Here is a 14,689-nt window from a genome sequence, read left to right on the forward strand (position 1 = left end):
AAGCTCTCCAGCGAGTAGTGCGGTGCTCTGAACGGATAATTGGAGGTGAGCTTCCCTCCCTCCAAGACATCTACAGGAAGCGGTGCCTGAGGAAAGCGGGGAGGATCATCAAGGACTCCAGTCACCCCAGCCATAAACTGTTCAGACTGCTTCCATCAGGAAGGAGGTTCTGCAGCATCCGGTCCCGTACCAGCAGACTGAGAGACAGCTTCTTCCATCAGGCCATCAGACTGCTGAACACGTCATAGACACCTCAGCTTCACTACTGGAACTTTAACATTATGCACTCCATACTGTACAGTAATGCCACTGTTTTGCACATGTCTCACTCTGTATATTTATTTTATATATTTTATTTATTGTTTACTCTATTTAATTTGTAAAATATGTGTACACACACACACACACACACACACACACACACACACACACACACACACACACACACACGTAGAAAAATATTTAGTATACACATCCAGAAATGCATACACTATTATATATTGTACATATATTTATTAGTTTCAGATGTAGCCATTCTTGTATTTTGCTTGTTTACATTATTGTATTTGCACAACTCTGTTGCTTGTGAAGCTCGCACACAAGAATTTCACTCACATTTGCTGTACCAATGTACCTGCACATGTGATGTGACAATAAAAGTGATTTGATTTGATTTGATTTGAGCTTCTTTCCTCAGGACGGAGGGTTTTTTTCCAAGATGCAGGATGAAAGCATTATACAAACAGCTTTGTCCCTGTTGCTATCACTGAATTAAATAAGAATTATTTTTGTTTTCAATTTCTAGTATTAAGCCTATTCCAATTTATTGGCTACAGGATTGAGTGCGGTCAATAGAAAAAAGCTTGTAGCTTTGCAATTTGGAGTTGAGCCAGTTAAAATGGGAAGCAGGCCAAAGGCAAGCAGCAAGTTCAAATCTGAGAAAGATCAATATGTCACACATCAGGATACTTAGGCAAATGGCTGAAAACCCATTTTCAAAATGAGCTTTCCACTATAATAAACTTCTTCATTGTACTTCTATTCCTGGAGCTGACTCCCTTGCCATCATCATGGAGGATATTTCAGTAGTGTAAATACACCTGGTAGTAGATGGGGAGCATGGACAGTGTACATTTTTTTTGTTCTTTTTTTTTTTTTGTATTTTGTACAGAAAATGTCAGGACATCTAAAAACCACACTGTGCTAAATAACTGAACCTACACCTGACGCTATGGCTCATCATCATCTTTTTCACCATGATTATCTTCTTCATCATCTTCAACTGAACACACACCAACACTTACAACCTCCTAAACTTTACTCCTGTGCACCGTTGCTTCTGTTTCTTAGTTTAAGAATTTTTCTAGTTGCTCTATATCTGCTACATTTTAATAAAACATGTTCTGTTTCCCTCTCTTGACATTTTTAACACTGGCCTGTATTATGTTTTCCCGGAAGCTGCATATTTGAGTTTAATCCTGCCTAACCTTGTCAGGCTTTGGTTGAAAGGACCCGAATGCAAACTCACAGGCAGGATAGAGAAAAAAAAAAAAACCTTTTATTCACGTTGAAGGAAGAAAACCTTAAAAAAATAAAAAATAAAAACATCCCTCCAGAGGAAACACAGAAGCAAAGGAAAGTCCAGAGTAAACATGAAGGCAAACAATCAGAAAAAACTAGTGAGACTAAAAGAAGCTGAGCCTATATATACACCAAAGCACACTAAGGACAATCAAGGAAAGGGGAAACCCTTGGGAAACAAACAACAGCTGAAACTAATCTCAGTTAACGAGACGGGGGAAGTAAAATTAAATACGAGAAGACACAAGAAACAAAGGATACCATGATAAAACAGGAAGTCGCTTTCTAAACATGGATAGTTTTTAGACTGTCTAAACTCTCTCTAAGGTGACGTAAGAGAGGCAGAACTAAACAGAAGAAACCAGGAACGCATGTCCAACATTAACATAAAACAGAACACAAGGTAGCAAGAACTGAAAGCTACAAATCTTAGCCGTAAACAGACAGAGAAATAATGAGCTAAGAAATCCAACAACACTAGAGTAAATTAATCTAAAAACTATGAAACAATGACAGACCTACTCTTAATCCAGAAAATATAGTTTTCATTTTGTCTTGACTCAGTGCGCTTTTTCTCTGAATTTTGTATGAGTGTCTTCCTTTTGTCCTTGTGTCCCATTTAGTTTTTTCACTTCCACTTTACTACAGTAAGTGCCAACTCCACCTTGTCATGTTTAATTGCCACCATAGCCAAAGTATTTCATTTCCCTGAATTCCCTGTATTTCGTTTTCCTGAGCTTTCTTTATTTCTGATTCTCAACCAACTAATTAATCCATTTTTTTCCACCTTATTCTATAGACACCATGAAATAGTGATAAGAATTGCCTTCTTTTGATAACATAACTAAGCCTTTCCACTTTTATCTTCTCCATTACTTTCCCTAAATGAGAAGTTAGAAGCATTGGTTTGTAACTAGTGCTTTTACTTGGGTCTTAACTTGGGTTAAGTTGGGTTTAACTATTGCAATTATTATTGCCTCTTTCTATCTGAGCAGTAGCCTATACCTTCCTGTCATATTCTACTGTAGAAACCTAAAAAAGGTATTCTTTCTTTTTTTTTGCCAAGCTGATGTAGGATAATCAGTCTTTCCCTGGGGAAGTCATCTGTATGCCTTTAAGTATGGTTTTTAATTCTAAATCTATTAACAGAACATAAAAACCTTAATCAGTAAAGTTTTAATTTTAATTTTATTAAACTCTTTGACCAGCATCTCTACAGTCTGTAATCCCAATCTGTCATTTCTGTTGTTCCTTGACCTACCAACACTGGATACTGGTATTGTTTCCTGACTCCATTCATTCTCTTAAGTCTGAATTGGTGTAATTCTGCCTAAAATGCTGCAACACTCCAGTCAGAAGGCTTTTAGCTTTCATAACACTTTCACTCAGCACTGTGCGAACTTGGTAAGAATTTATCAGATTTTCCCCAATTACGAGTTCTTTGAAGCTTCCTGAATGCTAGAGTTCTGTCTTTGACTCTATTAAGGCACCAACTTTCTCTTTCCTCTTCCTATACTTTTTGGCATTGCTTCCTCCTCTACATTTATCAAAGTTCAGTGAACATTTTATTTATATGATCTATGTCTCCATCATTTCTAATACCATATAGCCCATGCCCAACTTTATGCTTAAATACACCCTGCTGAACCTTGTCAAATTTCCACCTTCCCTTCCTCCCCACTCATTCAGTTTTCATCTGTTAACCTTACTCTACAAATAGTGGCACAATGGTCAATAGCTGATAGATGTCCCGATATATTTCCCATTTCCCAGCGATGTCTCTTGACACTAAAGTTAAATCCGGCACAGACTCTTTTCTGAGGGGACATTAATCTGGGAATGTGCCTTAAAGGGTATTGAGATTGGGCCAAAGTCTGCATAACTGGGTTGCCACTGATGGGTCAAGATGGGTCAGTGAATAGACAGACACCAATCCCTTTAAAGTTTATTGTAGCCGACAGAAATGACAAAAATAACAGACTTTAATTTAACCAGCAGAAGACTTATCTGCAACAGAAGGGAAGATTTAGTGACTCCAGAGAGCAGGCAGAACAGTATCCAGAGCAGGCAAACGAAGGCTGGCACACCTTGGAGGATTTCTAAGTAGAAGAAAAGCAAGGCTGGTAAGTACAAAAATGAGTAAAAACATTAACTAGTTTAGCTTTGACTACTTTAGGGAGCCTAGGGATACTAATGCATAGACCATAGCGGCAATCTGGCAATGAGTGGATGACTGAACTGGGGTTTTAAACTGCAGGTAAGCGGATGATGATGCTTAACAGGCGCATTAGCTGAGGATGAGAGCCCAGCAAAACAACCACACACCCCTGATATTACAACCATACCACACTTGCAGAAAGAGAAAGATATGAAAACATTTCTACTGACCATACTGAGAAAGATTTTTGGCCTTGCACATAAAGCTGAACCATGCTAAAACACAGAATGCATATAGCACATGAGAGACTACAATTACAAACAAACCTTTTGTCTTCAGTTCATGAAAACACATTTTCTGTCTCTGTATCCATCAAACAGTTAAATACATTGCAGTAATTAGTAAGTTGATATATTGCTTTAAAGAGAAGGAAATATAGTATAGTGATAAATGATGTGGCGTGAAAACAAGAAAAACAAGGATAAAGGGTCATGTGACGAGCTTGATGGCACAGTGTGATGATTTGACTTTTCATGACCTCTTCCTGGAGATTTACAGGAGAGCTCTCCTGCATTCTTTCATTGTCACCATCTACTTTCTGAGTTATTGGCATGAATCAGATGATTGAATGCCATCAAATTTGGCCTGGTAACAAGTCATTCGTCTGATTCAGGTGTGTTGGAACAAGGATGCATCTAAAAGCTGCAGAACAGTAGCTCTCAATAACTGAAGCTGGACTGTTGGACACCCCTGTTTTAGACGAAGGTTTCTGCTCCAAGTGCAAAACAACATGGTTTAAAACTTGTTATTGTTTTTGTTTTGTTAATAGTGAAAATGTGCATGTGAAGATGGATGACTCATTACTGCAGACCAAATCTGCCTATGGGGACAAACAAAGAAACCTGAAATTAAACCTAATATTATTATTTTGCTTGTTTAGTTGTTGTTGTATAAACTGGGTGTAGACTTAAGCGTTTGCGGTAGTAATATTGATGCATATAAAACTGATGTTCTGTGTTTTCATCATGTGTTATTGTTTTTACTAAATCAATAGTTCCTTCAGGACTTTATTTATTTATTTATTATCAGCTAATAGTAAAAATGTTAACTAACTTTTGCAATTCATCAATCAAATGAGTAGAAAAAAAATTCAAAATTATGAGCAGTGTACTTTTCCAAGTCATCTGGCCTCTAACTTTGGAAGCACAAAATGCGTGACTAATGCACACCATGTCGGCTTTTAGCTGGTGTTAGGACATGTAATAACATTTAGAAACAAATCTATGCAGTAAAGGGTTAAATATTTGGCTCTTTGAGAATCAAATTTTGCCTGATGATGTTTTAACTGGCAAGTCTATGTTTACTGTCTTTTCTTAACATTATAGTTTATAAACATTATAGTTTATGATGCTTTATAATCTTATAAACCCTAAAGGTCAAACAGGAAAAGGGATTAGAAGAATGAGAAAAGATAATTTAAAAAATAAGAAGTGACAACAAGCAGATTTGGGGAGGAGAAATAAAGTGAGTGGAAAAGCGAGAAACCAGGAAAGAGGCAGAAAGAGCCAAATTAAATGGATTAGACAGCTCATTCCCCCTTAATTCCCTTATCACCTCCTCCCACAGTGGATTGGGTTGCCACAGCAATGTTTACATGACCCCATATCCTGCTGAAGCCAAAACAGGCATGGCCCACATTATGCTAAATCTCCCATTTACCTGGAATAATCCTGCCAGACAAACAGTCTGCAGCTTGCTACCTGGAAGTCAAGAGGCTGATGGGAGGCCACTGGCTAATGGAGAGGAAGATCCCATCTTCTTTTGTATTAAAAGAAAGAACTAGGAGGGTGGTTGTCAACATAGGTTATCTCACTCAGTTTTGTGTCTTTGTTCCCAAACTGTCTCTTGCTATGAAAGCTGAATACAGGCTCTAAAAAGAGTGTTTCAAGTAATCCACCTGTTTTTGATCCTCTCCTCATCTGCTGCTGCTTCTAACATGTCTCTCCTATTTTCATCTCTTTTTTTCACTCATCATCTCCCTCTTATTCTGAGGTGTATCAGGATTAAGTAATATGCTATCCTGCCCCAAAGCAGGTTTATGAAGGGATCTTTCAGTCCCTCTAAGATCAAACAACTCACCAGTTCTCTGCTTTTTCATTGGGTTTTCCTTTTGGGGTTGGTGTCTTGTTTTTAGTGGCTTCATTTACTAATTAAATACAGTTACAGTTTGTTGGCTACCTAATCTGGATAGTGCTATCCTCTTTATATATTGCTGTATTCTGTTTTTTTTTCTTCTTATTTGTAGCTGTAACAACCCTTCAGCAACCATATCTAACTATCTAAAAACTAAAATGTGACGTTTTAGCGTACACAGTTGTACTTATCAAATCAAAATCAAAGTATAAATCAATAATTTATACTTTAATTGCATAATAATTACACTTAAAAAGCTATAAAGAGCTGATTAGGTTAGTATAGGTGTCCAGTGACTTATTTCTAATTTCATTTAAGCATGAGGAGAATTTAAGGAATAGCTGGTCAGAGACACAGATGCTATTCATCCTTCAAAGAAGTCCTCCCAGTTTACTCAATGATTGTAATTTTTAAAGGCCGTTTTGTGTATTTGTTATTAGGCCACAAATGGTAATAACACTTCCTGACTTTGAGTCCAGTCTCCTTCTATTTTGCTTCTTCAGTTGGGTAAATGTTGGTCTTTTCTTCTTTGGGGTGCCGTAAATGCTCTGCCAATATTTATTTTATTTTTTGTTTTCTTTTTACTGGTAATCGCTCACACCTCCAGCTTTCTTTTTCATTTTATAGTTTGCCAACCAGTAACTCACTGCTTCCACTAAATGCTATATAGTGTATAAATGGTATCATTAATTTTTATGGGAACCTTTAATCGCACCTTATTGCTTTGGGATACACATATGACCGTCAGTCTAATGACTAAATGGACAATCATCTTCAATTTTAGCACCTTAGAAATAATATATTATTAATAAACTGTTCTTGTTATTAATATTTAATGCTGTTAAGTGTTATGTCCCCTAGACACTAAATCAATTTAAAATGTCTTATTTGCACTACTGTGTGCATATACTGTAGTCATATACTGTCAAGTGTGCACAGTCTTGCTACAGTAAGTCTGCCAAGTCTGGACACAACATATAGTGTTAGTCAAATAGTGCAGTAAATAAACTCTGATATTGTGTGTAAATCTTTAGGCACCCGATAGATGAATATAAGTTATTCACCCTACATGACAAGAGTTGCAAAGAACCTGGTAGTAAAAAAAAAAATAAAAAATCAGAAAATGCACTGAAAAGCAGAGAGCACAGGTAATCAGTAACCTACTTTGATATCTACGGTCTTCACTGGACTTACTTTACTGACAGTACAGAGTGCAGAACTGCAAGTATTAAGAAGAGAACCAAGCAACGAGTTTTCAGAAACAAGTAAACCAAAATTGTTTGTTGGCACTAAAAAAAACAAAATCTTTGCAGATATTTTAGAACAATATTCAGTGAAAGATTTTAATTAGCACTGCCCACAGTAACCTTGTATATTAGCATCCTTAGTAACAGCAGGTGATCACAATTTTCTCATCTCTGAAGTTCTTAATTACTTTGAAATTATGCAACACCAGCTCATACCCTCAGGTCCAGTTTTCTCTCAAGCAAATAATCATCCTTGCTTTTGAATTTAACTAGCATACAGAAGAGATTATTTTGTGCTTTGTGGCTCAACGCATTTATGAAAAGGGACCTCTCGTTCAGAGTAAGAGGTTTATTTAGCACAAACAATGTAGACAAATAGAAAGAGATGTAAAGGCGGAATTGCAGAGAACAGGGGATATATACTACATAAAAGCTTTGACAAGCCAGTTTTGCAAAATACAATGTTTATTGAAGTACATATAATAACAGTTATACAGCAGCACTGAGGCTGTTGAAGCAATAAAAAGGATCACAAATAAATTACATTTTAAGTTCCCTCCGGGCATACGTGTCTGTGGTGTAACTGGGGTTTATGAAGAGACCACCATGCAAACTACGAACCAACAACAGATTGCTGGGAAATCTGCCACAGTAAGTCTGATTTGCAGCAGCTTCAACTTGTAACCTGAAAGAGTTCACTGAACGTCTACTAATTGTTTTGGTGCCATATCCCCAAAGGGACTTTTAGCATTAAGATGAGGAGCACTCATCTTATCGGTGTGGTGGTGACAGTAGGCAGATATTCCGCTTGGTTTTTAGACCTTATCATACCAAATGTTGACAGCTGCAGCAGGCCACAATGTTTGACCTTTTAAATAGCAAATGGCAATGAAAAGAAAATGGCAGCATTACTCAGCATGACTCCCTTTTATTTTCTTTTACTTCTCAGAATAAGAAGTAAAATAAAATAAAATAAATAAATAAAAAAACCCGACCCTAGTCAAGTAAATTTAAGTAAATGTAAGTAAACGTAACAGTTTAGAAAAATGCACTTTTATTGCACCATGTTAATTCACTCATGACCTGCTGTAACATGAATCAAATGGCTGAACTGGCACCTCAGCATGCAGTCTATAAGTTCTATAGAGTCTTGCTAATGACCTACTAATTTTAGGTGTATTGTAGCAGGGACAAATGTAAAAGTTTCAGGACACCAGCCCTCGAGGACTGGAGTTTGACACCCCTGACCTACAGCACAAGCATAAAGTAACTGACATATTAGGAACATCATTTAGGGTTAGCGTTTTGAAGTTACTCTGATTTCTCAAAAGGTTCAGAATAATATTTGTTCCTAATGAATCTAAAATGAAAATTTTAAGTTAAAATTGAATTAATCAATTCTATACTTATCTTATCTACAGGGGTGTCCTGCAGGTTTCAGATGTGTCCTTGATCCAACACAGCTGATTAAAATGGCTAAATGACCTCCTCAACATGTCTTGAAGTTTTCCAGAACTAATCATTTGATTCAGGTGTGTTGACCCAGGGTGAGATCTAAAACCTGCAGGATAACGGTGCTTGAGGCCTGGAGTCCCCCCCCCATCTTGGTAGCTGATGTTGTCATAGCTGGCATGTCATGGGTCTGATGCCAGAAATGTGCTGTGTCACTGGTATTATGTGAAAAAACATGTTGGATCTGGAGAAATTAACAAGCCTAAGCGTTTCTCAGATGCTCTCACACACTTGTCTGGTTATGATTCAAAAGATGCTGAATCTGAGAACTGACTGTCAATGCCTTTCACTTCTTAGATGCTGCAGCTACAGAATAAGTTTATGAAATGAAAATAGTCAGTTCAAGTCAAACAACTTGTTGCCAGATCCATCCATATTGGATATTTCGTGTAAAGAGAATACTATGAAGGGAGCTTCAAATGTAAAAATCTAGAATAAATATCCATATCCGTGAGATTTCTTTTGCCAGGGGAAATGCAGACCAAGGTATGACCAGAATAATTATAGAAAGAGAGTTAGAAAAAGCAAAGCAGATGATGTGATCTAGAAGTGTTTAGAAAATTTATATTCCATGAATCTCTGGAAAATCTTTAAGGAGTATACAAATTTAACTGTAGTTTTGTTTGCAGAGAATTTTTATAATTCAGTGAATTATTGCGTTTTGCTGTTTCCAAGAGGTAAGAGTTCAAACTGGCTCACGATGTCATCAGGGAGCACATGAGTGAGTGGAGACTAATGTAAACAGTGTGAGAAGAGAGAGCATAGGTTAGCAATGGCATGCTATGCTTCATGTAAACTCAAAAACTGAAATGAGGGGAAAGTTGCCAAAAGGAGAATGGAGTCATGTCTGTCTAAAGAAGCAACACAGAGGGAAAAGTGAAAGAGCAACTGGTGTGATGAGAATATTAATTGCACAGCGCTGTGTTTCTTAAACTCCATTACTGCTGGAGAGCTGTCACAAAACTATTAATGAGTGCATGATGGAGAGAGAGGCTTAGAAAAGGAAAGAAAACTGCACATGCTGAGCAAGGGAATGGAGGGAGGAAGGGGTCATGTTCCGGATTTGCTGCAGTAATATGATCTTGAGGTGGGAATCAAAGAAAGATTCAGACAGCAATTAAAACTAGATTAACAAAGAACTAGAGAGAGTGGGGGAGAGACCAAGAGACAGAGAGCGACAGATGAGCACGTTGTGGATTTTTAAAAAGAAAACTACAAACCTCTTGCTCAGTGGCAGAAGACTAATGTATGGACCCTTAATGCAAATTTGAGTGAATGTGCATGCTGTTTAATGCTAATATGTTTGTGCTGGGAGCTTATGTTCAGTAGGTACAAGGTGGTGAGGGACTGCTTATTCCTAAGAACAGGTACAGTAAATAGTTGCTGAAGTAATGTTTATTGGTTGTGATTAAAAAGGCATAACTGTAGACTGCAGCTCAAAAAGAGGTCCCAAGCACAGCTATTTTAATAAAAGCAGGAGGAATAGGGATGGGAGCGGGGGGGGGGGGGCTTTAAACAAACCAATTAGCCAATATTTTAGCAATATTTTCCTTGGAAACTTTGGGTCTTAGCATTTCTGTTAACACTTAAACCCCCACGGATCGCCATTTGGCGTTTTCTACCTTTAAAACCCGGAGAGCAGCCAAATAGCTTTTAGCTAGGCTTTAGCTTCAGCCAAGTGGAAGCTAAATTGGCTAGTCATTCATATGTATATTGGGTCGTTATCTGGGAATTCTGGAGGTAGGGGAGTGGGGGTGTGTGATTGAGGGCGTGGGGGAGCTGCTAAAAGCTGTGCACTTCCTTTTGTGTTTCATCTTGATGCATTCTCAATCATCCAGGGAAATAAATCTCCAAAAGTCACCAACTTGGAGTGTTTCAGTTTGCCATCTTAGGGAGAAATCAACACACATGGGTGTATGTCCTTTGTTGCTGAGATTTATTGATAAAAACAGTACAAAAAACCAACCATTTGTACACATATTTACAAATAATAATAAAAAGTGAGTGAGTACAAACAATTCAACATTTTCAGCAATCACTCACAATCCTGGCACTGCCATGGTATCTGTAGTCTGCATTTACCACATGTGTATCTTTTGCAGTGAACACATCGCACAGTGGCATGATTGTTCTTGCAGTTGTGTTTGACCTGACACGTGGCTCTTTTTCCAGGGCTAGGTGTGGAGAGTTGTGTCCGAAGCAACTGTTCTTTTCTTGCCTTCTTCCCAGCTACATGAGAGCGAGCCAACTCTGTTGCAAGCGCCACCAGGAAGTCCACCCGTCTTTCCTTCGTCCCGGTGCATGCTTGATACAGCACATGTGCATTCAGTGCTGCCATGTCAATCATGTTATAAAACACGGCGACTGGCCAGCGCCGTGTTCCTTTGCGGACAGTGTACTCCCGAACCATCTGGTCCATCACATCCACGCCACACTTTGTTTTGTTGTAAAGGGAGACAGTGTTTGGCTTCCTTTTGGTGGTGTTATCAGTCTGAACCACGCTGTGCATGCTGCTAAGAATATAGACTGTCTTCTTCCGTTTGGCCACATACGCCGTCAGCGTGGCAGCAGAGGTTGAAAACACCTAAGAAATAAGATAAATTGTTATTTCCATAGCCCTTTTACACACAATGAAACACATAAACATAGAACCACAAAAGACCTGTAACATACCTGAGTGGTGAATTCATTGCGATCTGTCTGTCTAGTGGATTGAGGAATTTCCCTGCGAATCCTGTTGACTGTGCCGAGGATGGTGGTTTTCCGTCTAAGAAGTTTTTGTGCAAGTGAAAGCGATGTGAAAAAATTGTCCGTGGTAACATTTCTGCCCTTTCTGCACAGCTTTTAGCAGCTCCCCCACGCCCTCAATCACACACCCCCACTCCCCTCCCTCCAGAATTCCCAGATAACGACCCAATATACATATGAATGACTAGCCAATTTAGCTTCCACTTGGCTGAAGCTAAAGCTTAGCTAAAAGCCATTTGGCTGCTCTCCGGGTTTTATAGGTAGAAAGGTAGAAGCCTGGGGATGCTAGTTTAAGCAATGCTTTCATTCATATCACCCACCTAAACACTACACTCCCTGGTGGCGATTTTTATTAATGAAAATATACAATATAAAGAGTTGTAATTCTTTATTTGCAAATATTTGGCAACCCATTTATTGTCTCTTTCAGCAGCAGGTACATTGACTTGAGGAGTTTCAGTACAACACACTTAGTTCTAATTATCAAACAGCAGGTAGAGACAGCTGAACTGATTTCATGCACAGACATCCACTGCTGCAGAGGCATTAACACCTCATCACTGTCGCCTACAACAATTTATTCACAGGCAAGGAGTTGGAGCAGCCAATATACTTGCTTTAAGTGTGCATCGACATAAAGAAACACTCTTGTAATGATGCCAGAGCGACAGCAAATTACTTGCAGCTCAGAGAAGCATAATTTCAGCTTGACATACAAGTCAACAGGAGTTAAACACACAAAAAAAAATGTCTTTGGTAAGGTTGGCCCAGCCACAAACGGTAGTGCTTCAGTCAGTAGTGGTTCCATATACAAGTGATATTGTATGTATTACACAATATAGAGAGTATACATAAAGAAGTATGCCCATATAGAGTAAATCAGAGGAAGAGTAAGAGCAGTGTTGGGGAGTAGCGGAATACATGTACCGCCGTTACGTATTTAAAATACAAAATATGAGTAACTGTATTCCGTTACATTTACCGTTTAAAAAGGTGGTATTCAGAATACAGTTACTTTGTTGAAATAAATGGATTACACAGCGGTACTTTCCCGTTTCATATTGTCGCGGGTCAGGACTGTTTGGGTTTTGTTTGACAGCTACGTTCTGTTGTTCCAGGCGGCAGCGTTACGGTTGCCATGGTTACAGGGCGACGCTCTCTCTCTCTCTGCGACTGTGTGCTTCCTGGGTGAGCGAGCGCCTTTTCGTTGTTGTTGTTGTGCTAAGCTAACAGGCAGAATGCTACAAGCATAGCTCTAAAGAATGTAGCATCATGGGCAGTGTAGTCCGTGTTGCAGGGAGAATGGACTGCCCACGTTATGGGTCTGTGAGCGAGGAGGGAGAAAAAGGGGAGTGGAAAGGTACGAGTTGTCATCAAGGAAAAACGGGAGCTGGAAGCATGTAAATATAATAATAACCACTTCAGCCAAGAAGAGTGCCTGACGAGCCCAGTTGTAAGTAAGCTATTAACCCTCCTGCCTTCTTGGGACCTTTTTGTGCCACTGCTATGTGTTAAATGGCTGCCATTTCCACTGTGTTCAGTGGAATATAACCAAACTTGCCACAGGATAGTTTTTACCTGTCAATGTTAATATTCCAGTGTGAATTCCTTAAATCAGCCTAAAATGGCTGAGCAGCAGAAATCCCCACACCCATCACCCTGGGGACCATTTTCTGCCCATTGACTTCCATTATAAACGCTATTTTTCAACCCCAAATTATCATCATATGATTTTATTTTTTCTTCTTTTCTTGGATGTCAATGAAGACTCAGGGCCTTGAAGTTTTAATTTTTAAATTGCAAAAAAAATGCAAAAAAAATAATGGCAGGTCAAAATGTATGTTGGTGCCAATCTTTGGTCCATCTAAAGGCCTACTTATAATGACAATCACATATTACTTCAACTGGTTTTTTGTGGAAATATTTAGTTTCGTTTTTTGGTTTTTGGGGCTTATAACACAGGGCGCTCATGTAATAACACTGGGATTTGAAGGGTTAAAACAACGAAAATATAATTAAAACTTTACATGAATATTTCAGGGAGAAGTAGTTTTACAAGGTTGGCTAATTTAAAGTGGAATAAAATATGGATATATGGTCTTTTTATGGCGTGGCTGAGAATGGTCCCTAGGGTGATGGGTGTGAGTTTTTTAAAGGATGGCAGGAGGGTTAAGACTTGACTGTACGCCGTGTTCGTGTTTTCCTCCGAAACAATAAGTTCCGTTGGAGCAGTCTTTCAACGCCTCTCTCTGTCTCTCGCAATAAAAGTTGACCCACACAAGTTGACTACTGGTGGTGGTCAGAGGGCCCGGTGGCGCCAGTGTCCGGCAGCCTCGCCTCTGTCAGTGCGCCCCAGGGTGGCTGTGGCTACAATGTAGCTTGCCATCACCAGTGTGTGAATGTGTGCGTGAATGGGTGGATGACTGGATATGTAAAGCGCTTTGGGGTCCTTAGGGACTAGTAAAGCGCTATATAAATACAGGCCATTTACCATTTATATTTACAACAAAGTAAAGCTATTTTTCGGCTACGAGCCGACAGGGACCCCGCCGTATTAGGCAGAGGTCCCTTTACTACAGTTCGGAGTCGCGGACCTTCAGTAATAGTAATAAATCACACAGCAATAGTACATTCACGTTGTTGTAAAAAGCATGATAATATATTAAGTAATCCAAAGTATTTCGAATACGTTACTGTCATTGAGTAACGTAACGGAATACATTACAGAATACATTTTGGGGCATGTATTCTGTATTCTGTAATGGAATACATTTTAAAAGTAACCTTCCCAACACTGAGTAAGAGGCATAAGTCTTGGGAACAAAGACAAAAACGTCTCATATTTTTTTGATAACTCAAGGTTGGTAAGTAAGATGGAGCAGAACATGAAAAGCTTTGTAAAGAAGATACCAGTGGTAGATTCAACAATTTAATGAAGACCATCCAAACCTGAGCGAGATAAGGGCTTTAAGGGTGAGTCTCAGTGCTCCTCAGTGCTATACACCATATACTAACCCAGACATAAAAGTGGTAGTAATAAGTCTCCTCCTTGCCTCAACAGAATGGCAATATTGGACCTAGAAAATAAAGACAAATGTAGACAAAACAGAAAAAACTTTAAAGCACAACACCTGAAAAACAATGGAAAAACAACAGAAACAAAACAGCATGGCATCCCTCAGAGCAGTAGCAGCTTTAATATCTGAAAAAATGACAAATTGCATTCAATAGAATGCAATTTAAATTCAAA

The sequence above is a fragment of the Copadichromis virginalis genome, linkage group LG19 (assembly GCF_057382275.1).
Source record: "Copadichromis virginalis isolate Kocher_CV1m ecotype Utaka linkage group LG19, C_Virginalis_male_GT1.1, whole genome shotgun sequence".
Lineage (NCBI taxonomy): Eukaryota > Metazoa > Chordata > Actinopteri > Cichliformes > Cichlidae > Copadichromis > Copadichromis virginalis.